This window comes from Oreochromis niloticus, linkage group LG3, assembly GCF_001858045.2.
Source record: "Oreochromis niloticus isolate F11D_XX linkage group LG3, O_niloticus_UMD_NMBU, whole genome shotgun sequence".
In the NCBI taxonomy this organism is placed as follows: Eukaryota; Metazoa; Chordata; class Actinopteri; order Cichliformes; family Cichlidae; genus Oreochromis; species Oreochromis niloticus.
This window is the reverse complement of record NC_031967.2, coordinates 47486985-47512154: the sequence shown is the minus strand read 5'-3', so window position 1 is coordinate 47512154 and position 25170 is coordinate 47486985. Positions and strand designations below refer to the sequence as shown.

The following is a 25170-nucleotide window of genomic DNA, read 5'->3' as shown; positions in this document are numbered from 1 at the left end:
AATTTTTCACAGTGGATTGGATTGTTGCATCCATTACTTTTTAAGTTTGGTGGCAGCAACACCATCTTTTGCCAGCTTTGAGGTCAAGAGTTTACACAGCAGTGAACTGCCCTGGTTTCAAAAAGGTCTCCAGTGCCCTTGAAACATGTGGGAGCCACCTTTTCCCCTTCACGCTGAGGTCTCTCATTGATTGTGGGCTGAAATGATACGTTTTCCAAATTAAATGGACAAGGTCATACAACTGCCTGATAATTGGAATGTCCCTCTGAACTGACAACATTGCCAATTCCAATCTGAAAAGACAGTAAACTTTTAAATGTAGATATATCTGCTCTATAAAAGAAATTAACCCACAGTGACTTTAGAGTGTCAGGCATATCTTGTCTTCTAGTCTTACCTGTGAGGCATATAGTGGAATGGCAAAATGTGGTCACCTGCCTCTTGCTGCAGATGGGCTATGACACCCCCTTTGCTGCCCAAATTAACAGCAGCACCATTAGCCCCCAGAGCAATGATTTTCTCCAACCAGTAACTGCACTGGTCCCCAAGAGCAGCAAATGCTTTCTTTGAGGCAGCATAAATTCCTAAACAAATAAAGAAAGGTCAAGAGTTTACAATGCAGTCTTTTTCAGTTTAATTTTCTATATTCATGTGTTATTGCTATTTATAATTTTCAATGACAAGAATATGGTATATATGGTTAATGCAATAACAACATTTAAGGCATACTGATGATATTGGCTGTGTGACATGACATGGCTCACCTTGGGGATGGGCATGCTTGACCTCAATGTGTCCAATCAGTAAATTCGCTGGTCTTCCTTTTCGCAAGATATAAGCGTACACAGTGATGCATTCTTCTGTGGCGATGTCTGTGTCTACATCGATCAGGAATGCCATGTATGCACTGTTTGCAATTTCCACTGACGTCTTTTTTTTCTTCATTTTAACAGTTTTTATTCATTATCAGGAAAAGTGTCACGATTCTGGGTCAGTTCGACCCAGCATTTTGAGTTTCTGATGTTTTGCTGCCCTTTGATACTTTTGTGCTTTGATTGTTATTGGAATTCTATGTTTCTGTTTATTCGTGTTAAGGATTTGTTGCCTCATGTATAGTTTGAGTTCCATGTGTTATTTTCTGTCTGCTTCTCAGTGTTGAGTCTGTGTGTGTGATGGTTTCTTGTTTCCTGTTTTACTTTGAAAGTTCATGTCTGATGTCAGTGTGTTCAGTTTTACCTCTCCCCTGTCTCGTTAGCCTAATTTCTCCCAGCTGTGTCTCCCTCCTGTTGCCCATTCCCTGATTACTCCCCTGTGTATATAAGCCCTGTGTTTTCCTGTGCTCCCTGTCGCGTTGTACCTTCATCTTGCTGTGTGTTCATGATGTCCAGTCCTCCAACACCTCAGTTTCGAGTTTTGTTTTGCTTTTTGAGTCTTATTTCATGTAGAAGTTTTATCCAGCAATAACGCTGCATTTTCAGTTTAAATCTCGTCTCCAAAGAGTCCTGCATTTTGGGTCCACCACTCCTGCCTGCCTGCCACACAGCCAACCATGACAAAAAGTATAAAAACATAACAGAGCAGACAAACGAGAGAAAAAACCCCCAGAGGAAATACATTAAAGTCATTATATACCTGTGTAAATACTCATATGGGGGAAAAGGAAAAGAAAGAAAGAAAACAAGAAAAAAAAGGGGGGGGAAAAAGAAAATAAATATATTTTCATTCATTTACCCACAGATTTAAAAACAGAAAAAAGATAAACTACAAGAGTGAACTGTTGTCTTTTACGCTCACTTCCTATTTACCTGAGGACATCTTAAAAGTAACCACCTCTCCTCAACAGTTGGGACAAATCATTTGCCAAATAAAAGAGCAAAGGGGACCAAACATTGAGAAACAGATCCTCATTTCCTTCTAAAACGGCAGCAGTTCTTTCATGAGGAATAATTTTAAATAATTCCCTGTATCACAAAGACACAGTGGGAGGTTTATCCTTAACCCAGTTAATGAGAATACATTTCCTAGCTAACAGCAATAGTTTATCACACAGTTTGCGCTGCGAGTGATTTAATGTTAATTCTTTTGAGGGTAGGCCGAGAAGAAAATATCCGGGGTCCCTTTGGAGCAGATTCTTAAAAATATTACTTAGTTCTTGAGATATGGAGCTCCAAAATCTTTTGATTAATTTGCATTCCCAAAAGTAATGAAAAAAAGTGCCAGTTTCTTTTTGACATTTACTACAGAAGGGGAAAATATGAGGTGTGATCTTATGCAAAACATTAGGAGCTATGTATGGGCGGTGTATGATTTTGTACTGTGTTTTTTTTTTTTTTTTTTGTTTTGTTTTGTTTTTGTCGCAGACAACTAAGCTCCAAAGGGAAGAAAGTGAAGTAGACCAAGAGTCTAGGTGAGAGTAAGAATTTAAATAAGTATGTAGCCACTCCCATAAAAATATGACATGCCCAATTATAAAAAATTAAATTTGGTAAGCCTAAGCCTCCCCTATCTGTAGGCAGTTGTAAAATTCCAATCCCTAATCTAGGTTTCTTGCCACACCAGATACATTTTGAAAAGACTTTTTCTATATCACAAAAAAACTAAATGGGTTATCCATACAGGTAGCATTTGTAGGGGATATAATAAGCGCCGGAGAGTATTAATTTTAATTAAGTTCACTCGCCCCATAAGAGAAAGCGGCAATTTTTGCCATCTATCTAAATCTTTCTTAATGTTTATTATAACTGGTGATAAGTTCAATTTCCATAAGTCTTTAAGAACTGTTGGAATGTTTAGCCCAAGGTATGCAAAGCCACTGGGGGACCATTGAAAGGGATTCGAAATATCTGGCAAAGAGTTAATCTGTTCACCCAGCGGCAAGACCTCTGATTTCCCAAAATTAATTCTATAACCAGAGAATGAGCTGAACTGATATATACATAATGGCTGGTATTGATTGTTATGGTTTTGATAAGAACAACCAAATATCGTCAGCATACAATGCTATCTTATGATTTGTTCCACCCACTGTTATACCATGCTGGCGAGTGGCCTCAGCTAGAGGTTCAAGTGCTAATGCAAAGAGGAGAGGAGACAGGGGATGGCCTTGCCTCGTACCTCTTTGCAGTGGAAACACTGATGATTGTACACCATTAGTTATGACACAAGCTTCTGGAAGTTTATTAGATGGATTAAAACTTCACAAAACCCTCACCCTAAGCCAGATCTTTCTAATACATTAAATAAGTATGTCCACTCGATTCTGTCAAATGCCTTTTTGGCATCTAAGGATATAACATAGGCATTATAATTTGTCTGATTCGAGTATTGTATAATATTTAATAGTCGTCTAATATGCTTGTTTGATCAGGGTTTATAAGCAGTAGGAGAATGACCTCAAGCCTCCTTACTAATAGCTTGGAGAGTAATTTAGCATCAACATTGATGAGGCTGATTGGTCTATATGATTCACACCTTTCCAAAAGTTAGTTGCAAAATAAAATATTTGGCATGAGGTTATTAGGGCCTTGAATAGGTCGATAATTGATAACAACATTGATTTGGATGCATTATTATTTTTTGGAACAAACGAAATTTATTGTAAAAACAAACTGAACTGAGCTGAACAAACTGATGTGTAGATGTAATTTGCATTTTATAACATGTACCACAGAGTGTTTTCAGATGGATTTTCAGAGAGGGGCACCACATTTGCAGCAGTTGGTTAGGATCCTTCTGCGCTGTTTGCACGATGTGCCTTGCTTCAGCTTTTTGGAACGCTCCTCCTCCTCCTGCTGTTGCTCTTTGCCCTGGGCCTGTAAGACCAGGCTGGCTGCAAACGGTGTTCTAGGCAGGTGGCTTCTCTTCACCATGGTCGGGGTGATAAGGGTTCCGCCAACCTGTGCCTGTAGTGCAAAAAAGCTTATGTCAATCATGTGATACAGCAGACACATGGGCCACCTACGTGTCTGCCAACGACAGGAGTAGGTGCCACAAATCTGCAAAAGAAAAAGAAGTGATCAGATGACATGAATAGATTTATACAGCCATAGAAAATAGATTCTTTCTGCCTGTGGGCATCAAACTGTACCCTACACATTTATGTTATCAGATAACTGATGGGGCTTTATTAGTTATTGCAGTGAGTAACAGTAAATAATTTGCAAACAATTGATAATTGAAGCTGTATAATTGTGCTTACCTGGTCCAGATGATCCACAGCCCCTATGCACTTGTTATAGTCCAGGAAGTTCTGGGGCTTTTTCTCGCCAGAGTCCTGTACTTGTGGCTCACTTGCCTAGTGTTCAACACAAGAACATTTTTTGATTTCTTTGACACATAGGATACCACAGCCCTGTTGCAACTAAAAGCAAAGAGAGGACAGTACCTCTTTGTGTTGAATCTTGAGCAGCTGTGGGGGCAGGTTTGTTCAACCTCAGAGTGCCCACCAGGGCCACCCTCCTTTTCCTCAATTCCTCTGCAAAAGGAAATAACGTAAAAAAATGTCCATTGTTACCTTGTGGCCCTGCAGCCTGTCAACTCAAGCACCACCTGCATGTCTTGATTAACCTGCCTGTTTGATGATGCAGACTTCTGTGTACGCCTGAAGCCTCCAAGCATAGGTCTGCACATCAAACAGGGCCCAGATCTTTAGCCCATTTTTTTCAGGTTTGAAGGGCATATATTGTTTGAATGAAGAGCGGCTGTTCATACACACATATATCCCTTCCTGGATTGAAAAGTTTGGACAGGCTGGTACTCCACTTGCTCCATATATCTTTTATAGGAGCCAGCTTGTTCCCCCTGTGGCGACCTGGATGGGAAAGACAAATCTTAGGGCCAGATTAATTTGCAGGAATCTTTTTTGTGACATTGTGGCAGGAAAAACAACACGTCCTGTCACCCCATCACAGGCTCTTTGTAGCTTAATGTTGAGACCTGTACAGGATCAGCAGCCCCATGTAAGCCCGCAGCTCCTCCTCACCTACGTCCTTCCAATCTTTTACTGACCTCTTCCCCTGCAGGTTGGTAAAATGCAGGATTAGCTGCATAATGTCCTCCGCAAAAAAAAAGATAAAAAGCGCTCACAGGGCTGCTAATCCTCTTCATGTGTGGGACAGCACATGATATCCCCATTTTTCGATCTCCACTGAGTGTCATGCCCCAGTCTTATCTCTTCCTCCTCCTGTTTAGATGAGCTGCAAAGCTCCTCAGTGCCTGGCAAAAATTCCTCCCCTTCTTCGCTGTCAGAAAAATCTCGACTGCTAGTGCAACTCTTTTTCACTTTCAGAAGACCACAAAACAGCAGCAACAGCCTTCTCTAAATTGAGTGTGCGCTTAATGGTGTCTGTGCAGAAATGACCAGTAAGATCAGGCTGCAAATTATTCTCACAGACTTCAAAGGTGCACTTGCATAAACATACAATCCACAGTATTTCTGAGTTCGAGCCAATGCCCCTGATTCATAGCAGAAGCCATTTTTTTTCACTTCCACTTGCGCTGTTGTTGACAGTTGCGGGGTTACACTTTCACTGTTGGTAATAGTGATGGGAATTCCGGCTCTTTTTGGAGAAACGGCTCTTTCGGCTCCCAACCAGCTCTTCAGGTTGTTTTGTTGCTTTAATTTATTATCAACGACAAAAGAAATTACTGATGCAAAAAATTGTGGATTTATTCATATGTTTACATATAACTATATACGGTCCCCCTAGAGACAAAGCACGCACAAAGTCCAAAACACGCACAAACTCCAAAACACATTTCTAGCGTTAACTGACCTTCCAAAACAGAGCTACCTTAAATTACACAATTGAAAGCATATGTGTATTGTTTGTGTATTTATACACAAGCACTCATATATATTCAAATAATTTTAAAGAAATGTTCATTTACCTGTTACTACCACACACCAAATCCAGTTGTTGGTACTTCCTGGCTTGTGTAGCCACTAGGTATCAAAAGCTCAACACTGCCCCTAGCATTCTGGAGCACTTCTGTTGTGTTTTGTACGTGCTTCTGAGTTTGTACGTGCTTTAGAGTTTTTACATGTTTTGGAGTTTGCACGTGTTTCAGAGTACGTGCTTATGAGTTTTAACGTGCTTATGAGTTTTTACGTGTTTTGTCTCTAGGGGCCACCGTAAATATACTTTTATTTATTCACTCCACATAATGCTTTTTTTGTCCAGTAAATTTCGTGGTTTTAGTTTTGATGTACCCATAGATTGGCACATAAAGACACACATATACTATGTTACTTCAGACAATATGCAGAGCAACCGGTTCAGCTGTCAGCAGCTATTCATCTTTTATCTGAGTACAGTCCCATATATTTTTAATAGTAATGTTAATGGCACGGTTATAGGTCATATGTTAATGGTTATAAATGGTAAATGGCCTGTATTTATATAGCGCTTTCTAGTCCCTAAGGACCCCAAAGCGCTTTACATATCCACCCATTCACACATGGTGATGGCAAGCTACGTTGTAGCCACAGCCACCCTGGGGCGCACTGACAGAGGCGAGGCTGCCGGACACTGGCGCCACCGGGCCCTCTGACCACCACCAGTAGGCAACGGGTGAAGTGTCTTGCCCAAGGACACAACGACCGAGACTGTCCGAGCCGGGGCTCGAACCGGTAACCTTCCGATTACAAGGCGAACTCCCAACTCTTGAGCCACGATCGCCTTATAGGAGCCTTTATATCAAAATGTGTCATAATTATTGTTTCCATTGGTTTAAAATAACTCCTTTGGTTGTTCTAGCATTAAAAAACTATAAAGGATTACAAAGGACTATAAACAATCTACTTTTATTTTACATTTTGCTGTTATCTCTTTTGTAACTCAAAAGAAATTCAAATTATTATTTTTTTATTAATAGCTATATTTCACTATTGTAACATATTTACTGGGGCTTTATTGTCATTATTATTATTATTATTATTATTATTAGTAGTAGTAGTAGTAGAAGTAGTAGAATAAGCAGTTAGTAGTAGTAATAGTAGTAGCTGTTAGTAGTTAGAGGTGGGAATTGAGAACTGCTTCCCAGTAGTCCAGTTCCTTGGAATTGTCCAGGAGAAGGAGGTGGTGCATAGTTTTCTACACCATCACAACTATGTGTGGTTGTGTTTTGTGAAGCTTCTGGTCTCCAAAGCGATGTAGAAGTCAAGCTGAGCGACAAAATCAGGTGAGCAATAAAAGTGTGTGGAGGGTTGTTCAATCTGCCCAGCTGTTTGGTGTTCCCTCTCCTGCAAGGCGCGGCAAGGTAATGTCTTTCAGAATGGAGCGACTTAAAATGGTACTCAGTATTTTGTATTGCCCCCTACCTGGTGGCATCAGATGGTCCAAAACATAATGTTAACTAATCTTAAGTGACCAGATCAATAATCCATAAGTTTACCTGACTGGATGCTATACTGATTAAAAAGTGTTTCTTTAATCATTTGAGCGCTGGGTGACAGGTCTTTTGACAGTGACTATGTGTGGAATCACAGACCAAGAGGAGGATTATGTGGAACAGAGTAGGCAAAGTGCTTGAAAATGTTGAAAACCTTGCAAATATAGTAGAGTAGTTTTTTGAGGTATAGATTGGATACAGTAGTTTTTTTCATCTAGAACTTATTGGGTTGTTGAATGTTTTCCAGGTACCTACAGACTGTCCACTTATTGTTAATTTTTAAAGCATTCTTGGATGTTTGTATAAAATGTCTGGAATAGTAAAGGTATTTGACTGTGTTATATATCAACAGGTTAGTTTTTAAGGATTTGATTAATATTATAACTGAAGACCTTTAAGGTGATGAGCCCCAAACAAGATGTCTTCATAGCACAGTCCTCACTATTTAAATTGCTCCTGTTAGGAATAATATAATGAGCAGATACACATTAAAATATTTCTTTTGTTTTATGTACTTTAATAATGAAGGCTTGTAGAGCAAGGCCACCTTTGACTCACAAATAAGTGCTCAGCCAGACTGAAAGACAGGAAGTTGTAGTGCACAAGGCATATTAATAAATCAAGACACAGAAAAGAGGAACTTTCCATATAAGCAATGTGTGAGACTGTGTGACGTGTAAAGTACCGAAATAACACCATATAAGACACAGCTTATGATTCTAATGTTAGAGAGTTCTTGCAACTGGCGTCTGAGCTATGCAGAGGTCTCTCTCTCTCTCTGGAAGATGAGGGGATGAGTTTTAACACACTATGAGTCGGTTTTCTCTGTTTTGTCATGGGGAAAAGGAATCGGGTTTAATATTTGGTGTTTCCGCCCGGTTCTTCATGCAACAGAGAGAACAAATGTGGCCGAAGGTTGGATCTGATATGAGGCGAACAGAGAACCGGTCTAAAAAGATTAAAAAGGTACGCACAAACCTGTTCAATAAGCAAATTTGTGCAAATTGGCTGAATTCTAAATTATCTGTTCGCTGAGTAGATGATCTTAACTATCAAATTGGCGCAGTAGTGGTAAAACTAAATTCTTGAGAATAAAGAAGCTTTGAAGTAAGGATAATGAAACTTTGAGAAAAAGACAGTACTGTGCTAAAAGTAACATGAGATGTTAAGAATAAGAGAATATAAGAGTTTATTGGTCAGTTTATGGTTTAATAAGTGTCAAACTCACGGGGTTGAAGAACCTCGCACCGCTCTGAGACATTGGAGGGGAGTTGTGGGCTTGGTTTTAAAACAGCTAATGATCAAAAGGATCATTTTGAGAGACACTTATTTGTGAGTAAAAAGAGTAATTTCGGACGAGGAAGTCCGACAGAAAACACCTGGTGCTGTCAGGATGTTTAAGTGGCACAGAAGTTCAGAAAATCGAGTCAGAAATGGTTTTGTGGCTCTTGGTTAACTGATTTTGAAGGATAATCAGTGTTTATTGTGCTGAAGTAACAGATCCGGCGCGGTCTGACGGGAAGAATCAGCTGTACAATTCTGAGTGTGCAGCGTTGTTGATATTAACAGATCCGGCGTGGTCTGAGGAAAAGAAATAAATCAGTGAATGGCTGATATATTTACATGAATTTTGGTGGATCCGCTGAGGTCCTGAAAATAATCAATGCGGACTGTGTTGGTTTGGATGTTGATAAATGATCCAGGAAGAATTGCCCTGGGTCTGTGTCTGTGTGTGTGTTGTTTAGTAACAACATGCGCAGTTAAAAATTGGGCACTGTTCCTTCCTCTCTTTAGTTTCAAAACACGAAGGGTGTTTGTTTCACTTTGAGGTTGGATTAAGAATTACTGTGTGAGGAACGGCTTCACTTTTGACTAGGGAAATAATATGCTTACTTTTGGGTCTATGAGAATTGAATTACAGTGGGAAGGGGATCTTCTGAATGTAAGAGTGGAAGATCTCGTAACATTCCGGTGGAGATGCCGGGGTAAAAAGAGTGAGCTCGGACGAGGGAGTCCGAGAAAAGGACACCGTGAGTTGAGCAAGGTGTTTTAACTGACTCAGGATTTCAGAGAATCGAGTCAGCTGTGATCTTGAGTTTTAATGGTAAGTTGATTTTAAAGGAAAATCAATGTTTACCATGTTGAAGTAATTCTGATGATATTACTAGATGTGCTGTGATACAAGTGAAGAATAAGTTGTGTAAATGTGGACACACAATTGTGTTGAGATTGATGGATCGGCTGCGGTCCATCTGATAAGTGAATGCTGGGAGCACTGAGACAAGAAACTGGGTGTAAATCTTCACTGGCTGCAGTGATATACATGTGCTGAAGATTACTGGACCCAGCGAGGTCCATATGATGAAGTTCTTGGGCAGATAAATGACAGAAACAGTTTCTGAATTATGAGGAGAATTCTGAAGCACTGAGGTTGAATTTTCTCTGTGCTTGGTGCGCTGTGTGGACTTATATCAGAGTTATAAGTCCAAAGGTTATGACCTGGAGGTCATTCAGGGTGTTTAAAGAAGAACAGGAATTAGAAAAGGATATTTAATGTCATATTTTTGTGTAAATTGAGGAAAACTCAGCATATATGTTCACCTTTTCTTCGTTTGAAGGGACACAGACATTAACACACACACACAGTTCTTGGGTGTGAGTTACTTGCTCTTTTAATTTTAAACTGCGACACATGTTCATTGAACTAGAACTTTACCAGAACTAGACCTAATCTAAATCCTGTCTCATTCACTGCTAAAGTAAAAGATTAGGTTCAAAGTTTTATGCCCTGGAGGCCAAGAGTCGTGTGTAGAGAAGAACATGACTTAGAAACGGACATTTAACCCTTGTGCGTCCCTCAAAATTTACACCCATGTCCCTCGGTACCCACAATGGTCCCCATCCAAAAGGTGATATAGCAATATCATATATGAATTTTTTTTTCTTTTTTTTTTCTCATCAGATCTTTTAAACAACTTCAGACCTAACCACAGATATAAAGTTTTTCATAATTTTTTTAAATATTTTTTTAGGTTTTTATGGCTTTATTGTCATAAAAACCCCTGTTTTTTGGGGGGGGGGAAAACCATAATATGCAATATTTTCAAAAAATTAGTTGCAAATGGAAATATTTGGCATGAGGTTATTACAGCCTTGAATGGGTAAATAATTCATAACAGCACTGATTTGGATGCATTATTATTTTTGGAACAATGAAAATTTATTGCAAAAACAAACTGAACTGAGCTGAACAAACAAAACAACAAACTGAACAAAGATGTAATTTACATCTTATAACATGAACTACAAAGTATTTTCCAATGGACTTTGCAGACCAGGGCACCACATTTGCAGCAGGTCATTTGGATTCTTCTGCGCCGTTTGCATGATGCGCACTGGTTTCTTATCGTGGGACGCTGCTGCTGCTTCTCCTCCTCCTCCTCCTGCTGCTCCTGCTGCTCCTGCTGCTGCTCTTTGCCTTGGGCCTGTAAGACCAGGCTGGCAGCAAATGGTGTTCTGGGCAGGCAGGTTCTCTTCTTCATGGTGGGGGTGATAAGAGCTCTGCCAACCTGCTCTATGAACAGACGCCGCAAGTGCCACTTTCCTCTGTTCCACTCTGGGTCGACAGCGGTGAATAGGATGAAAGCATTGTAGAGGCTGACATCGATCATGTGGTAGAACAGACACATGGGCCACCTACATGTCATCCGACGACAGGAGTAGGTGCCACAAACCTGCAAAACAAAAAGAAATTATCAGATGACAGGAATAGATTTATACAGCCATAAGCAAGAGACAAACTAGACAACCCCCCCCCCCCCCCTTTTCTGTAACTATCAAAACTATCATAGTCTAAAACTATCATCTCATATCAAAACTATCATAATCACATTATCTGACTTTATCAGTTATAACAATGAGAAACAGTAAACAATTTGGCAAATAAATGACTTATGCTTACCTGGTCCAGATGATCTACAGCCCCTTTGCATTTGTTATAATCCAGGATGATGTGGGGCTTTCTCTTCCCAAAGTCCTGGACTTGTGGCTCACGGTGCCTGGTGCTCAGCACAACAACATTTTTTCTTTTCTTGGGGATGTAAGATACGACAGCCCTGTTGCGGCTAAAGGCAAAGACAGACGACAGAAGAAGCTGTGGGGGCAGCTCAGGTTTATTCAACCGTAGCGTGCCCACCAGGGCCATCCTCCTCTTCCTCAATTCCTCTGCAAGAGGAAATGATGCAAAGAAATTGTCGGTGGTGACTGTGTGGCCCTGCAGCCCCTCTGTCAATTCAAGCACCACCCGCATGCCTTGGTTAATCTCTCTGTTCGCTGATGCAGACTTTCCTGTATACACTTGAAGCCTCCAGGCATAGGAGGTCTGCACATCGCAGAGGGCCCAGATCTTGGAGGGCATATACTGCTTGAATGAACAGCGGCCCTTAAAAGGGACCAGCTGTTCATCTACACAGATATCCCTCCCTGGGTTGAAAAATTTGGGCAGGCGGTCGCTCCATTTGCTCCATAAATCTTTTATTGGAGTCAGCTTGTCCCCCCTGTAGCGACCTGGACGGGAGAGACGATCATCAAATCTTACTGCCCGATTAATTTGCTCAAATCTTTTTTTTGGCATGGTGGCAGGAAACAGAAGACGCCCTGTCTCCCCATCCCACAGGCTTGTCGTCGTTTCATGTTGAGACCTGTACAGGCCAGCCAGAATCAAAAGCCCCATGTAAACCTGCAGCTCCTCCTCATCTATGTCCTTCCAGTCTTTTACTGACCTGTTGCCCTGCAGGTTGGTGAAATGCAGGATTAGCTGCATAATGTCCTCAGCAAAAAAGAGATTGAAAGTGCTCACAGGGCTGCTGATCCTACGAATTGCATAATGGGTTGGTCCTGGGGGTAAAATTGGAGGAGGAAAAAATGGCAGGACCTCTTCATGTGTGGGTTGCCACATGATTTCTCCATTTTTAGATCTCCACTGGTCATCCTCCTGTCTTGTCTCTTCCTCCTGTTCTTCTTCCTCCTCCTCCTCAGACGAGCTGCAAAGCTCCTCGGTGCCTGGCAAAAATTCTTCTTCGCTGTCAGAAGTATCTTCACTGCTTGTGGTATCTTTTTCACTTTCTGAAGAGTGCAAAACTGCAGCAACAGCCTCCTCTAAACTGAGTGCACGCTTCATTGTGTCTGTGCAGAAATGACCACTAAGACCAGGCTGCAAAGTATTCTCATAAACTTCAAAGGTGCACCTGAATCAACATGCATGCATCCAATAAGAGAGAGGAGGCTCTCTCTGATCAAAAAAAAACATAAACGCACCATCTTTGGCCTTTGGTCTCTCTCTCTCTCTCTCTCTCTCTCACACATACACACACACACACACACACACACACACACACACACACACATTACAATTTTATGGTGGTCAGCTGTTTTATTGTCATGCATTTTGCAAGGTAAGATAACCATGTCCTGCATTCAAAACCACTGAAAATGTCTATGGTGGTGCTATGCCTAATATTGTGGTCATTTGATCCAAAACCTATTTTTCCTTTATTTTGAAGGCTGAGGCTTAGATCCATTAGGTATTCACGAGAAAAGCATTATCACATGTCAGGATTACAGTATATTGAAAATATGTGATTATAATGGGAGTCAATGGTGCCCAAAATGGTACGAGGGATATAGGAGGTAACACATATGTGAATCTCCTTTACTATACACCACACCATAGAGGGGATCATTGAATTTTAAAAATAATCCTAAAATGCACATCCTGGCCAAGTGTTACGTTCCCCTGAGGGGTCTAGGCGGTGAGGGGGAAGTAACAAAAAGTGTACGGGTCAGAAAAGGAGACACTTTGTTACGTCCCCACATGAAAGCTAGGCGAAGAGGGTGGGGGACAGTAACACCAAGTTTCATGCAACTAGTCTTTAAAATGACTGATATATTGAGAATCAAAAATCCAAAGTTACCCAAAATGGTAACTTTTTTCACGAGGAACGCGCAAGGGTTAAGGTCACATTTCGTCTAAGATGGGGAGAATTGTCCCACACTCAAAAAAATGAAATTGGGTGGTTGTTACATGCACAAGATCCAAACTTGTAATATGAACTAAATAATTCCATGTTTCTATGGTGAACGTAATTGAATCATGTAGCATCTACATGAAATTCAGCAACGTAATTTGTTCTTGTTGAGATGACATCATACAATCTAGTAAGAGTGGTTAGTTGCCTGGATCCAGCCACTCTTACTAGATTGTATGATGTCATCTCAACAAGAACAAATTACGTTGCTGAATTTCATGCAGATGCTACATGATTTAATTACGTTCACCATAGAAACATGGAATTATTTAGTTCAAATTACAAGTTTGGATCTTGTGCATGTAACAACCACCCAATTTCACTTTTTTGAGTCAGCTCACGAAATCCACAAGATCACAATAGATGTCAAACCACAGGAAAATCAGTGGGGTTACAAGAGGCAGACAACCACACCACGTGTATGCTGTTACTATTTCGTATGGTTTAACTTGTCAAGGACAACAACATAAAGCATCATCAAGCATAGCTTTCCTACTTTTGTTAAGTCTGTATTGACAGATTAATGCCATGGTGGTTCGTGCTGTTGCCTCAGAGCAAGAAGATCCTGGGTTCAAATCCACAATGAGGCGAAGTTTGCAGTGGGTTCTCTCTGCGTACTCTGGTTTCCTCCACAGTTAAAAGTCATGCAGTTGTAAGGGTAGCTGGATATTCTAAATTACCCAAAGGTGTTGAAGTGCAAATGGTTGTTTGTCTCTGTATGATAGCGACCTGTCCAGTCTGTACCTTGCCCCTGTTACCCTATCACTTCTGCAGCCCAGATAAAGATAAGAAGATGGGTGGATTGGAAGTTGCTGTAAATCCGTTGAATCTTATTTTTGTTGAACATTATGTAATATGAATACAACATGTACTACAGACATAAGTTACATTTTATCCATTCAACAAGATTATCATTGGTGTAACAAACAAATATTTTACTAGTTCATGTAACAAGACTGACTTTTGATGTGCCAAAGTGTTTAAACAATATAAGATGAATTTAAATAAATCTAATTAGACTAACGTGGTACAAACATGTTGGTTGAACAAAAGTCAAATTAATTGAATGTTACTGTTAATATTATGTTAAACCTACACACATATATCGTGTTGACACAACACAACCAAGATGGATTAATATAACATGATTTGTTTAGATGGAATATAAGTGGCAAGATAAAATTACGTTCATCCAATGACTTATTTTTTTGAGTGCATATGTGCTTATTTCTCTTCTCTTTTAAGAGGACATACGCACTTCCTCTTTCTGATTATAAAAAGCATGTTTGATAAAATACTCGTAGGAAGACGTATTTTGAGTGATTCTAAGTGTGTGAATGTTGTGAGTACTCGATTTGAATGATTCTGTGTGATTTGTACAAAATAATAAATAATAATAACACATATGAGAGTGAGTGGAAAAGTGGAAGTCTGAGAGAGAAGTGTGCGTAGGCAAACTGCAGTGTGTGTGCGTCAAACAGGAAGTCTGATTATAGCTTGTGAGCTGATGAGAGACGTTGCAACATGAAAACAGAGGAATTAGAGACTGAATGCTTTAAGAAAAAGTAATAAAAAATGATATTAATTACATGTTTTAGTGTGTCAATACAGGTGGACTCTCCTCAACCTGAAAACATGAGAACAGCGGCAAAAGAATAGATTAACACAATTGGGATGAAAACAGGCCAGGGCTTTTGGCTAAAATTTTACAGCTTGACCTCTCACTTTGTCCCGACCCTGAGAAGAAGCTCAAAGGACAGTTAATCTCCTGATGAAGACCGAGAGAACATCGTGGACTTGAAGAATTAACAGCAGGCAAAAGACAGTGCAAGTAAAGCATTAACACTGACGACGACTGATGAGTCCAGCAGCATGAAAGAAAGCACGTGATGCAACATCATGAACTACAAGATGGTAAGAACAGTGTGACATGACTGTTTGAAGGCACTGAATGTGATATTTTGCCAGGCTGGGACTTAACCTGAAAGAAAGGACTGAAAGATCAACGAAGAAGAAACAGAGGAGCAGAAGATCTGAGTGGGACTGTGTTGTTGGAGATTTTGAGGCGAAGAGAGGAGAGGAGAGGGTAAGGGATCAGTCAGAGGTCAAGCCTGGACGAGTTCGAGTGCGAGAGTACAGGATATAATTGGATTGAAAATGGAAGCTAAATCATGGAGGTTTAGGATTGTCCACAACATCAAAAAAAAAAAAAGAAAAGAGAAAGACCGAGGAAAATAAATACATGAACTAACGATTAGATGAATGAATAGAAAACACACATACACAAATTGTTACATGTGAAATTATTTTTGGAAAGAATCAGAAGTGAGATAGTTTGAATCCAGAGCTCAGTGAAAAGATGCATGAATTAAACCTGATTATAAAATACATATGCAATGAAGAAAGCAGCTTACACTCAATTAACATAACCGCAAGGAAGAACACGCTTACATACCTGACATAATTGGAATTTCTGACCAGAGAGAGAGAAATGGGTCCTTTAAGCACTTATGATAATAATAAAATGTCTCAGTTGTGTTATTTTTAGGCGCAAAGCAGACCTGGATCAATTTTCCACATGCAGCGGTCGGAAGAAAGTTAGGGTAATATTACTGGGCGATGTGTCTCTGAACCTGAAAAGCAAGCTCTGACTCCTGGCTGAGGACAAGGAATGCTGTTATTTAAGGTGGGAAATCAAAATTTGGGTTAGCAAATTTGGGAAGAGAGAACTGACTGTTTAAGTGGAGAATTGTGAAGGGTCTGAAACACTGCAAAAAGAAACATTTACAAATCACACCCATAAACAGAAAATGCATTAACATTACAAAGACAAGCTCATGAAGATTAATGCATAGACCTTGATTAAACCTGGCTAAGAACACAAACATATGCAATGAAAATCAGCTTGCTACTTTTATGAGTGATAGAATGGTGTGAATGTTTAATAAAATACACTTAAAGCTTGAAGTTGAGATATGACTCAGTATGCAAATTAGCTGGAGTGAGTGGTGACGAAGAAGCTTCCTGTGTGTGTGTGTGTGTGTGTGTGTGTGTGTGTGTGTGTGTGACTGAGGCTTTCAATTGAGGAAACAGAGCAGTGACTGAGGAGGATTACTCGGTGAAATATATAATGGTAAAGCAACAGGATAATTCTCTTCGGTGGTCAGGTCTGTTCAGAGGTGCAGATTTGGACAGGAAATTTATACTTCAGTGATGATATGTTGTTATAATGGGTTTATAGCTTATGCTGAATCTAAGTATGGTAAAGTGTTTAAAGGGGAACACTGTTGTGTGCAAAACGGTGCAGCTTTTGATGAGGTTTTCGGTGTATTGAATGGGTGAAATTTAAGATTGTTTAAGATTTTTGAGGTTGTTATTTTTATTTTAATAGAGGGAGTTTTATTAAACATGGACATGTCTAGAATTGGGCCCATTATTTTTGTAACAGTGCACTTAGAAAAAACCTGTCAGGTGATTTTGTTTTGTGCTTTGATGAGCTAATAATCAGCTCTCTTTTTCTCATTTTTGTTCTAAGCAGGCCTGGAAGAGTGAACTAACAGCGCTGACAAAATTTCCGGGAGAACAAACATAAGGTGGGCTTTCCAGATTATAACTGGCTGAGGAAGGCTACCTGTGGGGACCTGATCAGATTGTGAGTCTCTGTCTAAAAGGATTGCAGCGAGCCAATCCAGTCCAAAAGCATAAAGAACTATTTTCCTAAAAAAAAAAGTAAAACAAATGAATGAGCTCATTTTGCTGAGAGTTGAGTATCTGATTATTTGTGCGGGAGGCTCCACTATCAGCAAATATCTTGCGTGACTGTAGGTGAGTGAATGTGTGTGATTGGACTAAAGAGGGGATGAATAAATGTGGGCAAACAATTTGCCATCACAGCAAGAGAAAGGCGATGTTGATTTTGGGTTGCTGATGTTTGTTTTGAGAAAATTTCTGTTTTATTGACTGGGGTTAGATTATGTTATTACATTATATTGTTGGGAGAATGCCAAATGCTAAAGGGGGAACATTTTTGATATAACTCATGTTACTATTGACTGAAGAAACACATGACTGATAACTGCTCTGTTTTAAGTTTTCTTTTTATAACACAGATTGGATCATAAGTGGGGAAAACTGAGTATGAAATGTGAAGTTCAGGTTAACACACAGGTTTTGTTTTTAGGAAGTTCCAAGGATGCAGGCTCTGGACGAAGCCAGGAGTTCGAAAAGATCTGACATAATGATTAAATTGATTTTATCCCTTAAACACAGGTTTGCAGGGCCGGAGCAGATATACCTGAGAGGAGGATGGCTGAGGTGTTTGGAGAAATGATATGACTAACCTTTTCTTTTAATTTCCTAAGCTCGAGTGAAGGATTTTGAGTTTGACACATAAGATATGTCAAAAAGGGGGATTTAAGAGTTAATTTGAAAGGGGTTTTAGGATCATTTTATGACTTTTGGGGTTTTTGATAATTTAGATATGGTAAAACTGAGGCAGAAATTGTTATTTTCATGTTTAAGTTAAAGGATTAAAATGAACTGAATCCTGCTTAGAAGATAAAATGCCGGTGTTCATAAGAAGCTGTTTACAAAACTTAAAGGGAAACTGTGGGACACGTTGAATAAAAGACATGCTTTGGGGAAAACTAGTGAAGATTTTAGGAGTAGAAAATGTTTGATTTCTTTTTGATTTCTAGAATAAGTGGTGATAATGCAGGCTTACACATACAGGAATGTCAGAAGAAGATTGTGTATATGTTATCAGCTACATGAAATGTATTCTTTTAGGATCACTAAGCAAATGTCTATGTGACTTTTCACCTAATAACTTTTGTGATGATAAACTTATTTACCAACTAGCAGCTTCCTCTTTTCTAGAACATACAGACTTAGAAAAGGGGAACCTCAGCTCTGAGTTCTGAGAATAACTCAAGATATTACATAGATTTATTTTTAGGGTAGAGGTGAAACACAGTTCGCTTTGTCTTTGTGTAGGAACTGGTGATGCAGAAACTGTAAAGATAGACATGCTATGAATAAGTTGATAGGAAACATGTCGAGACAGCCATATAGGGCAAAGGTGGTAGAGCTTGTATGTGTGCTTGAAAAGAGGAAGTAAGTTTTGTACAGGACGTGCTTAAGATGATCAGATGAGAGAAAGAGAGAGCTTTTTACCCAGATGAATAACATTGAAGATTATATACGTAGAAGTGATTTTTATACACATTGCGATTGTGCTTATTCAGAGTTGTTGCTTGGTCTACAAAGGGTATTAAGCTTTGTTTGGCGCGATGTCCAGACAATCTATTGTGTAAGGGACTTGGAGCATAGAAGGATAAACCGCATACACGCTTACAAAGACATAGAATCCGTAAACCTGCCAGGCCAAAGGCCTGAAACTCATTTAGCTTTCAACTGCATTTTAGTTTACTTGCTAACAGATGATAGGAGATTAGTTAAAGAAGAGCATCCGTCTAAGGAACCATGTAGGCTTGAAACTTATTGCCTTGTATGGAAAGAAGATGCTAGAAAGAGGAACTTGGGTGTCTGACTTTAGCTCTAAAAATTGATCATTGTCTGTAAAATATGCAAATGACGTTCTTAAGATGTAAATGATGTTCTTAGAACGTGAGAAGGGGCATAACTAGGGATGGGTACCGGTGTCCGGTGCCATGATGGCACCGGTTCTGACATAAACAGTAGTAACCAGACCGAAAAGCAGCGCACATTTCGGTGCTTTATTTCGGTGCTTTTTTTTTTTTCCTGAGCCAATTCTAGCCAATCATTTTACGTTTCCGAGGAAAGTGGGCGGGCTCAGGTACGTACGTTCTTTTAGAGCAGAGCTACACATTAAAAATGCCCAAGGCGAAGCGGTCAAAAGTCTGGCTGTACTTCACAGCAAAAGGTGCAAACTCAGCAGCCTGCAACAAGTGCTTTAAGCTGATACTGTGATACTGTCAAAGGAGGTAACACCTCGAATCCGATGAAACACCTTGCGACGCATAGCGTTTTTTTAAAGTCGAGAAATGCGCCGTGTTTAGCTTGCTGCGAGACCTCACACCGTGCACATCTACTGCGGGTGTGGTGCCTGTTATCGGACCCGGAGTTAGCAACATCCCCCAAAAAACCCGAAGAGTAGAGTCCTGGCCCCTAGCCCTGCCAGTGTAGCAGAAATGATGACGATGATGATGGCAGCAGCAGCTGTTCTTCTCTGAGTGAGTAGCTTAATGTTGTTCGTGTGTAATTCACGTTGAGTAGGCCAACCACATTATTACATTAATGCACGTAAGGTAAACTAGCAAACACGTAGTAGTTACATGCGGCTGTCTTCTTGTTTGATGGCAGATACTCCCTTCACTCTGGCCAAAAAGGCTAAAATGACCAAAGAAAAAGTGGAAAACATTTAAACATGAGAGGTTTTTGGACCAATTTTGTGTTTTTTCTATTGTTTAAGCACTGCTTCCAGCCAAGAGTGATGCCATATATGCCCTACAGCTGCAGAAAAGGCTTACATTTTTTTTTTTTTTTTTTTTTTTACAAAAAAACAGCTAAGCATGAGAGGTTTTTGGACCAATTTTGTGTTCCCCATTCTTTAAGCACCGGTTTGAGCACCATTTAAGCACCGGCACCGTTTCAAAAGTACCGGTTTGGCACCGGTATCGGATAAAACCTAAACGATACCCATCCCTAGGCATAACCCTAATGAATGAAACCATGCTGAATAGAGTTGTTCGGAGAAGATCTCTGTCTGTTGTCATGCTCAGATGGTGATGGTGTATATCTTACCCTGGGTGTGTTTAATAAAACTAAAAGTGTTGCTTACATACATGAAGAGCATTGAGATTAAGTAAAGTTAATATAAAGAACAGAGCCCAGAGCATGATATGGTGAGACAACTTTGAATGATTAAAGGAACATTAGATGAACACAGTAGATTAGTGAGGTGTAGCAGAGAGAGGCTTTTTGTTTTCTATCCTTTACAGGAGAAGATTTCAGGACCACAGCGACCACAGGGGGGCGAGAATCCTGGAAGCCTGAGATCGAACGGAACCAACCAGAGAAAGAAGAAGAACAGACCACAAAGACACCTAGTTGTTTACATTGCAAATAAGTTTAGAAGCTTGTTAGACACAGGTTATAATGGGAGCATAAAAGTAATGAGAGGGACTTTACGAATAGCTGCAGGATTTTTATGTTATGTAAATTGCCCAAACACAGTGTTCAGACCGGATATGCGCTACCCGTTAAAGGGGGCGAAGAAATCAGGCCTAAGTTTTAAAGATGAAACGGGTTAACCCTATAGAGGATGTTTCCAAAGGTCGAGAAAATAATGTAGGACCTTTTACCAGGAAGAAGCTAATTGTATCTTTTAGACTTTACAGTAGATTTAGGGCAGCTCACAGCCCGGCTTAAACGCAAGGTGCTGTCTCACAGCTTAAGTTATTTGTTTGATTTATTTTTATGACAAAATAATGAGGAAACATTGAAAACATACAACCCGTTGAGGGGACAGATAGGGTTGGGCAATTGAAAGGTTTTGTTTGTTTAGCATAATCACTTTTGTTATATTTTAGCTTTTAACATGGAACATGCCTCTCTGGAGCTTCTCTCCTGATGCTACCCTGCCAAAAAACCCTTATCCATAGAGACTATGTCAGCTCCCAAACAGACAAAAACAAACTAAAAGCCAGCAATAAACAACTTAAACATGTTAGGTGTTGGGTTTTAGTGATGTGGTGTTTTTGTTTGTATGTGTTTTTGGTGCCTCCCTTTTTGTATAGGTAGGCGGGGCAGTGAGTCACTGAACCTGGCGCACCTGTTACTCATCAGATGCTCTCTTCAGAAGTGTTTTTAGGAGCTACCTGACAGAAGATTAGTGTCGGAGTATTGGCGTTTTTGGAGTTTGGAAATTCTGCCCTGCCTGTTGGAGCCCTCGGATTACTTTAGTGTCTGTAAGGAGTTTTTGTTTCCTCCCTAGGATTTTGGCCTCGACTGTTTTGCCTAGCCTGGAGGTTTTGGGCTCCAAACTGTGCCAAGTAAGCTCTCCAACTCTCTGTAAAGTTTTAAGCTTTTTTCGGTTAACGGGCGAGACCCTCCTAATTCTCCTCCCTCTCCTTTTTCTAGATCGAGTGCACTGCTTATGTGTATTTTCGTCACTAGCACGTCCTGGCTCCGCGTCCTCATTCACACACGTTGTACATATGTTGTCCTTGTAAATATCTCCCCCCCTCACTGTAAATAAACTGCCTTCACTGCAACTCTGCCTCCGTGCATTCTGCTTCTTGGGTCCATCAGCTTTTGTCCTAACAGAATACTCCGACCAACACATTTATGGACCCAGCAGAACATACGGACGCCGCTACCGGCGATTTGCTTTCAAAACACGAGGAATCACTGTCCAGGTTGGCTAAACAGTTTCAGCAATCTGAACAGTGGGCGGGTCGGGTTAACGACACCTTGACCGCCATTCAGGCGACACTCGCTCGGTTAGCTCCCCCGGCTGCCTCCAGCGAGCCATCCTCTCCTCCCATTCCCCCAGTCAGCCACCTGTGGGTTCGGTTCGCGATCCGGCTCCCCCGGCTTTGACTCCGTTCTCAGGAGAGCTGGGTCGGTGTGGAGGGTTTTTGATCCAGGTCTCACTTTTGTTTCGACGTTTCCCTCAGACATATTCGGATGATGCCTCTAAAATATCTTTTGTTATAGGCTCTCTCCGGGATCGTGCTCTGAGTTGGGCCGAATCGTACCTTGCTCTCCATCCACTTGAGACAATTTCCTATGCCCAATTTATTCGTGATCTTAAGGCCATTTTTCACCATCCCCTGCGCGCCGATGAAGCCGCACGGCAGCTGTCTGGGCTGCGGCAGGGCAGTCAGTCGGTGGCCGAATTCTCCATCAATTTCCGCGTTAAAGCCGCTGAGACAGGTTGGGCGGATAATGCGCTGCGTGGGGCATTTGTTAATTGTTTAACAGAACGCATGAAGGATGAGCTCGCTACTCGCGATGAACCTGAAGATTTTGAAGCTCTAGTGGACCTGGCTATTCGCATCGATAATCGGCTGCGCGAAAGAGAAAGGGAGAAAGACAGAGGGGGGCGAACCCGTGGTAACCAGGGAGGGAATGTGCCCGTGCGCACTGAGTTTCCGGCTTCTCATCCTTCTCACTGTCCGGCTCGTGCTGACTCGCCTCCCGCTGACAATTTAGAGGAGCCCATGCAGTTGGGTCGCGCTAAACTCACCCCGGTTGAGCGTCGTAGGAGGTTTGAGGGACGGCTATGCCTGTATTGTGGCCGTTCGGGCCATTTTGTCGCCTCTTGTCCGGCTTTGTCAAAAGGCGGTGCCCATCAGTAACTCTGGGGGTACTGATGGGTGACGTTTCCTCTCCTTCCCAGGCCCCTCGCATGCTACTCCCTGCTGTCATTCACGTGCCCGCCAGGTCTCACTCCACTCATGCGCTTTTAGATACCGGTGCAGAACAAAATCTGATTGATCGTGACCTTGTGCGCCTTCTCGGCATTCGTTTGTGTCCACTGGACGTTCCCGTGTCTGTCACCGCCCTTAATGGGCAATCGCTTCCTTCAGTCACTCACCAGACAGAACCCCTGTCATTGATCCTTTCTGGAAATCACCACGAGCGTCTCCGGTTTTTTGTTTTTTCCTCTCCCGAGTCGCCTGTTGTTCTCGGTTTCCCTTGGTTTGAGCGCCATAACCCGCACATTAACTGGGCAGCCCGCCGCGTGGAGAGTTGGAGTAGCCACTGCTTGTTGCACTGTTTACGCTCGGCTTTGCCGTCTCTGCCAGCCCCTGTTCCTGAGCCGGCGGCGGAGGTTATTGATCTCTCTGCTGTTCCCAAGGAGTATCACGACCTGAAGCTCGTTTTTAGTAAACAGCGTGCTGGCTCCCTGCCTCCTCATCGCCCTTATGACTGTGCGATTGAACTGCTACCAGGGGCTCCGTTACCTTCCCGTCGGCTGTATAACATCAACCCTTCGGAAAAGGCGGCCTTGGAGAAGTACATCTCGGAGTCGCTGGAGGCAGGTTTAATTCGTCCTTCCTCTTCGCCTCTGGCGGCCGGTTTTTTTTTCGTTGGGAAAAAAGACGGGTCGCTCAGGCCCTGCATTGACTATCAGGGTCTCAATGACATTACTGTGAGAAACAAGTATCCCCTGCCTTTGATTTCCTCTGCTTTTGAAACCCTTCAGGAGGCCACTGTGTTTACAAAGCTGGACCTACGGAGTGCTTGTCATTTGGTGCGCATTCGGCGGGGCGATGAATGGCAGACTGCTTTCAACACTCCCCGAGAACATTATGAGTACTTGGTAATGCCTTTTGGTCTGACTAATGCGCCTGCAGTGTTTCAGAGTCTTATTAATGACGTGTTGCGGGACTTTTTGAATGGTTTTGTGTTTGTCTATCTCGATGACATTCTTATTTTTCCCGATCGGTGGAGGAGCATGTCGGTCATGTCCGCGCAGTGTTGCAGCGGCTGCTGGAAAATAGACTTTTTGTTAAAGCTGAGAAATGCGACTTTCATGCGGACTCAATTTCTTTTCTGGGCTATGTGTTGGAGAAGGGGCAGATCAGGCCGGACCCCCGCAAGATTCAAGTTATTGCGGAGTGGCCGACCCCTGCGTCGCGCAAGGATTTGCAGAAGTTCCTTGGCTTTGCTAATTTTTATCGGCGGTTCATTAAGAACTATAGTCGTGTCGTGCTCCCTCTCACTAGCCTTACCTCCGCGGCGCGGGCTTTTGTGTGGTCGCCCGAGGCTGAACGTTCGTTTTCTGCATTGAAGGAACTGTTCTGCTCCGCGCCTGTCCTTATTCACCCTGATGTCTCCCGACAGTTTGTGGTGGAGGTCGACGCGTCTGACGCGGGGGCGGGGGCGGTGTTGTCTCAGCGCTCGCCTGCTGATGGGCGTCTTCATCCATGCGCGTTTTTTTCGCGTAAGTTTAGCCCTGCAGAGAGGAATTATGATGTTGGTAATCGTGAGCTGTTGGCGATTAAGTTGGCTCTGGAGGAGTGGCGCCACTGGTTGGAGGGGGCTGAACATCTGTTTTTGGTTTTGACAGACCATAAGAACCTCTCCTACATTCGATGCGCTAAGCGGCTTAATCCTAGACAGGCCAGGTGGCAGTTGTTTTTTGGCCGGTTCAATTTTACCATCTCTTTTCGACCCGGCTCTCGTAACACCAAGGCTGACGCTTTGTCTCGCTTGTTTTCGTCTGGCTCTGTGGCCGCTGACGCTCCTACCATTTTGCCTGGTTCCTGCGTGTTGGGGGCTGTCACGTGGGAGATTGAGTCCCAGATTCGTCATGCCCAACGTCGCGACCCTGACCCCGGGTGGGCCCGCCCGGCAAGTTGTATGTTCCATCCTCTGTGCGTGCGCGTGTCCTGCACTGGCTCCACACGGCCCGTTTTGCCTGTCACCCTGGCGTTCGGCGTATGGTTTCTCTTTTGCGGCGCTCCTTTTGGTGGCCCTCTTTACAGACTGATGCCCGTGATTATGTGCTCGCTTGTGAAGCCTGTGCGCGCAATAAGAGCCGCCATCAGGCCTCTTCCGGGCAGTTGCATCCCCTGCCCGTCCCGGGGCGGCCCTGGTCACACATTGCCGTGGATTTTGTTACCGGTCTGCCGCGCTCCGCCTCTCACTCGGTTGTTTTGACCATTGTGGATAGGTTCTCCAAAGCTGCGCATTT

General features: G+C 42.0%; 1 long non-coding RNA gene across 1 annotated transcript; it reads left to right on the top strand.

Annotated features, from left to right (window-relative positions):
* Positions 1–21118: 21118 nt before the first annotated feature.
* Positions 21119–21736, top strand: LOC102078446 (uncharacterized). The gene is made up of 2 exons (XR_267228.4): positions 21119–21514; positions 21603–21736. It is a non-coding gene; the product is annotated as an uncharacterized LOC102078446 (long non-coding RNA).
* Positions 21737–25170: the final 3434 nt, after the last annotated feature.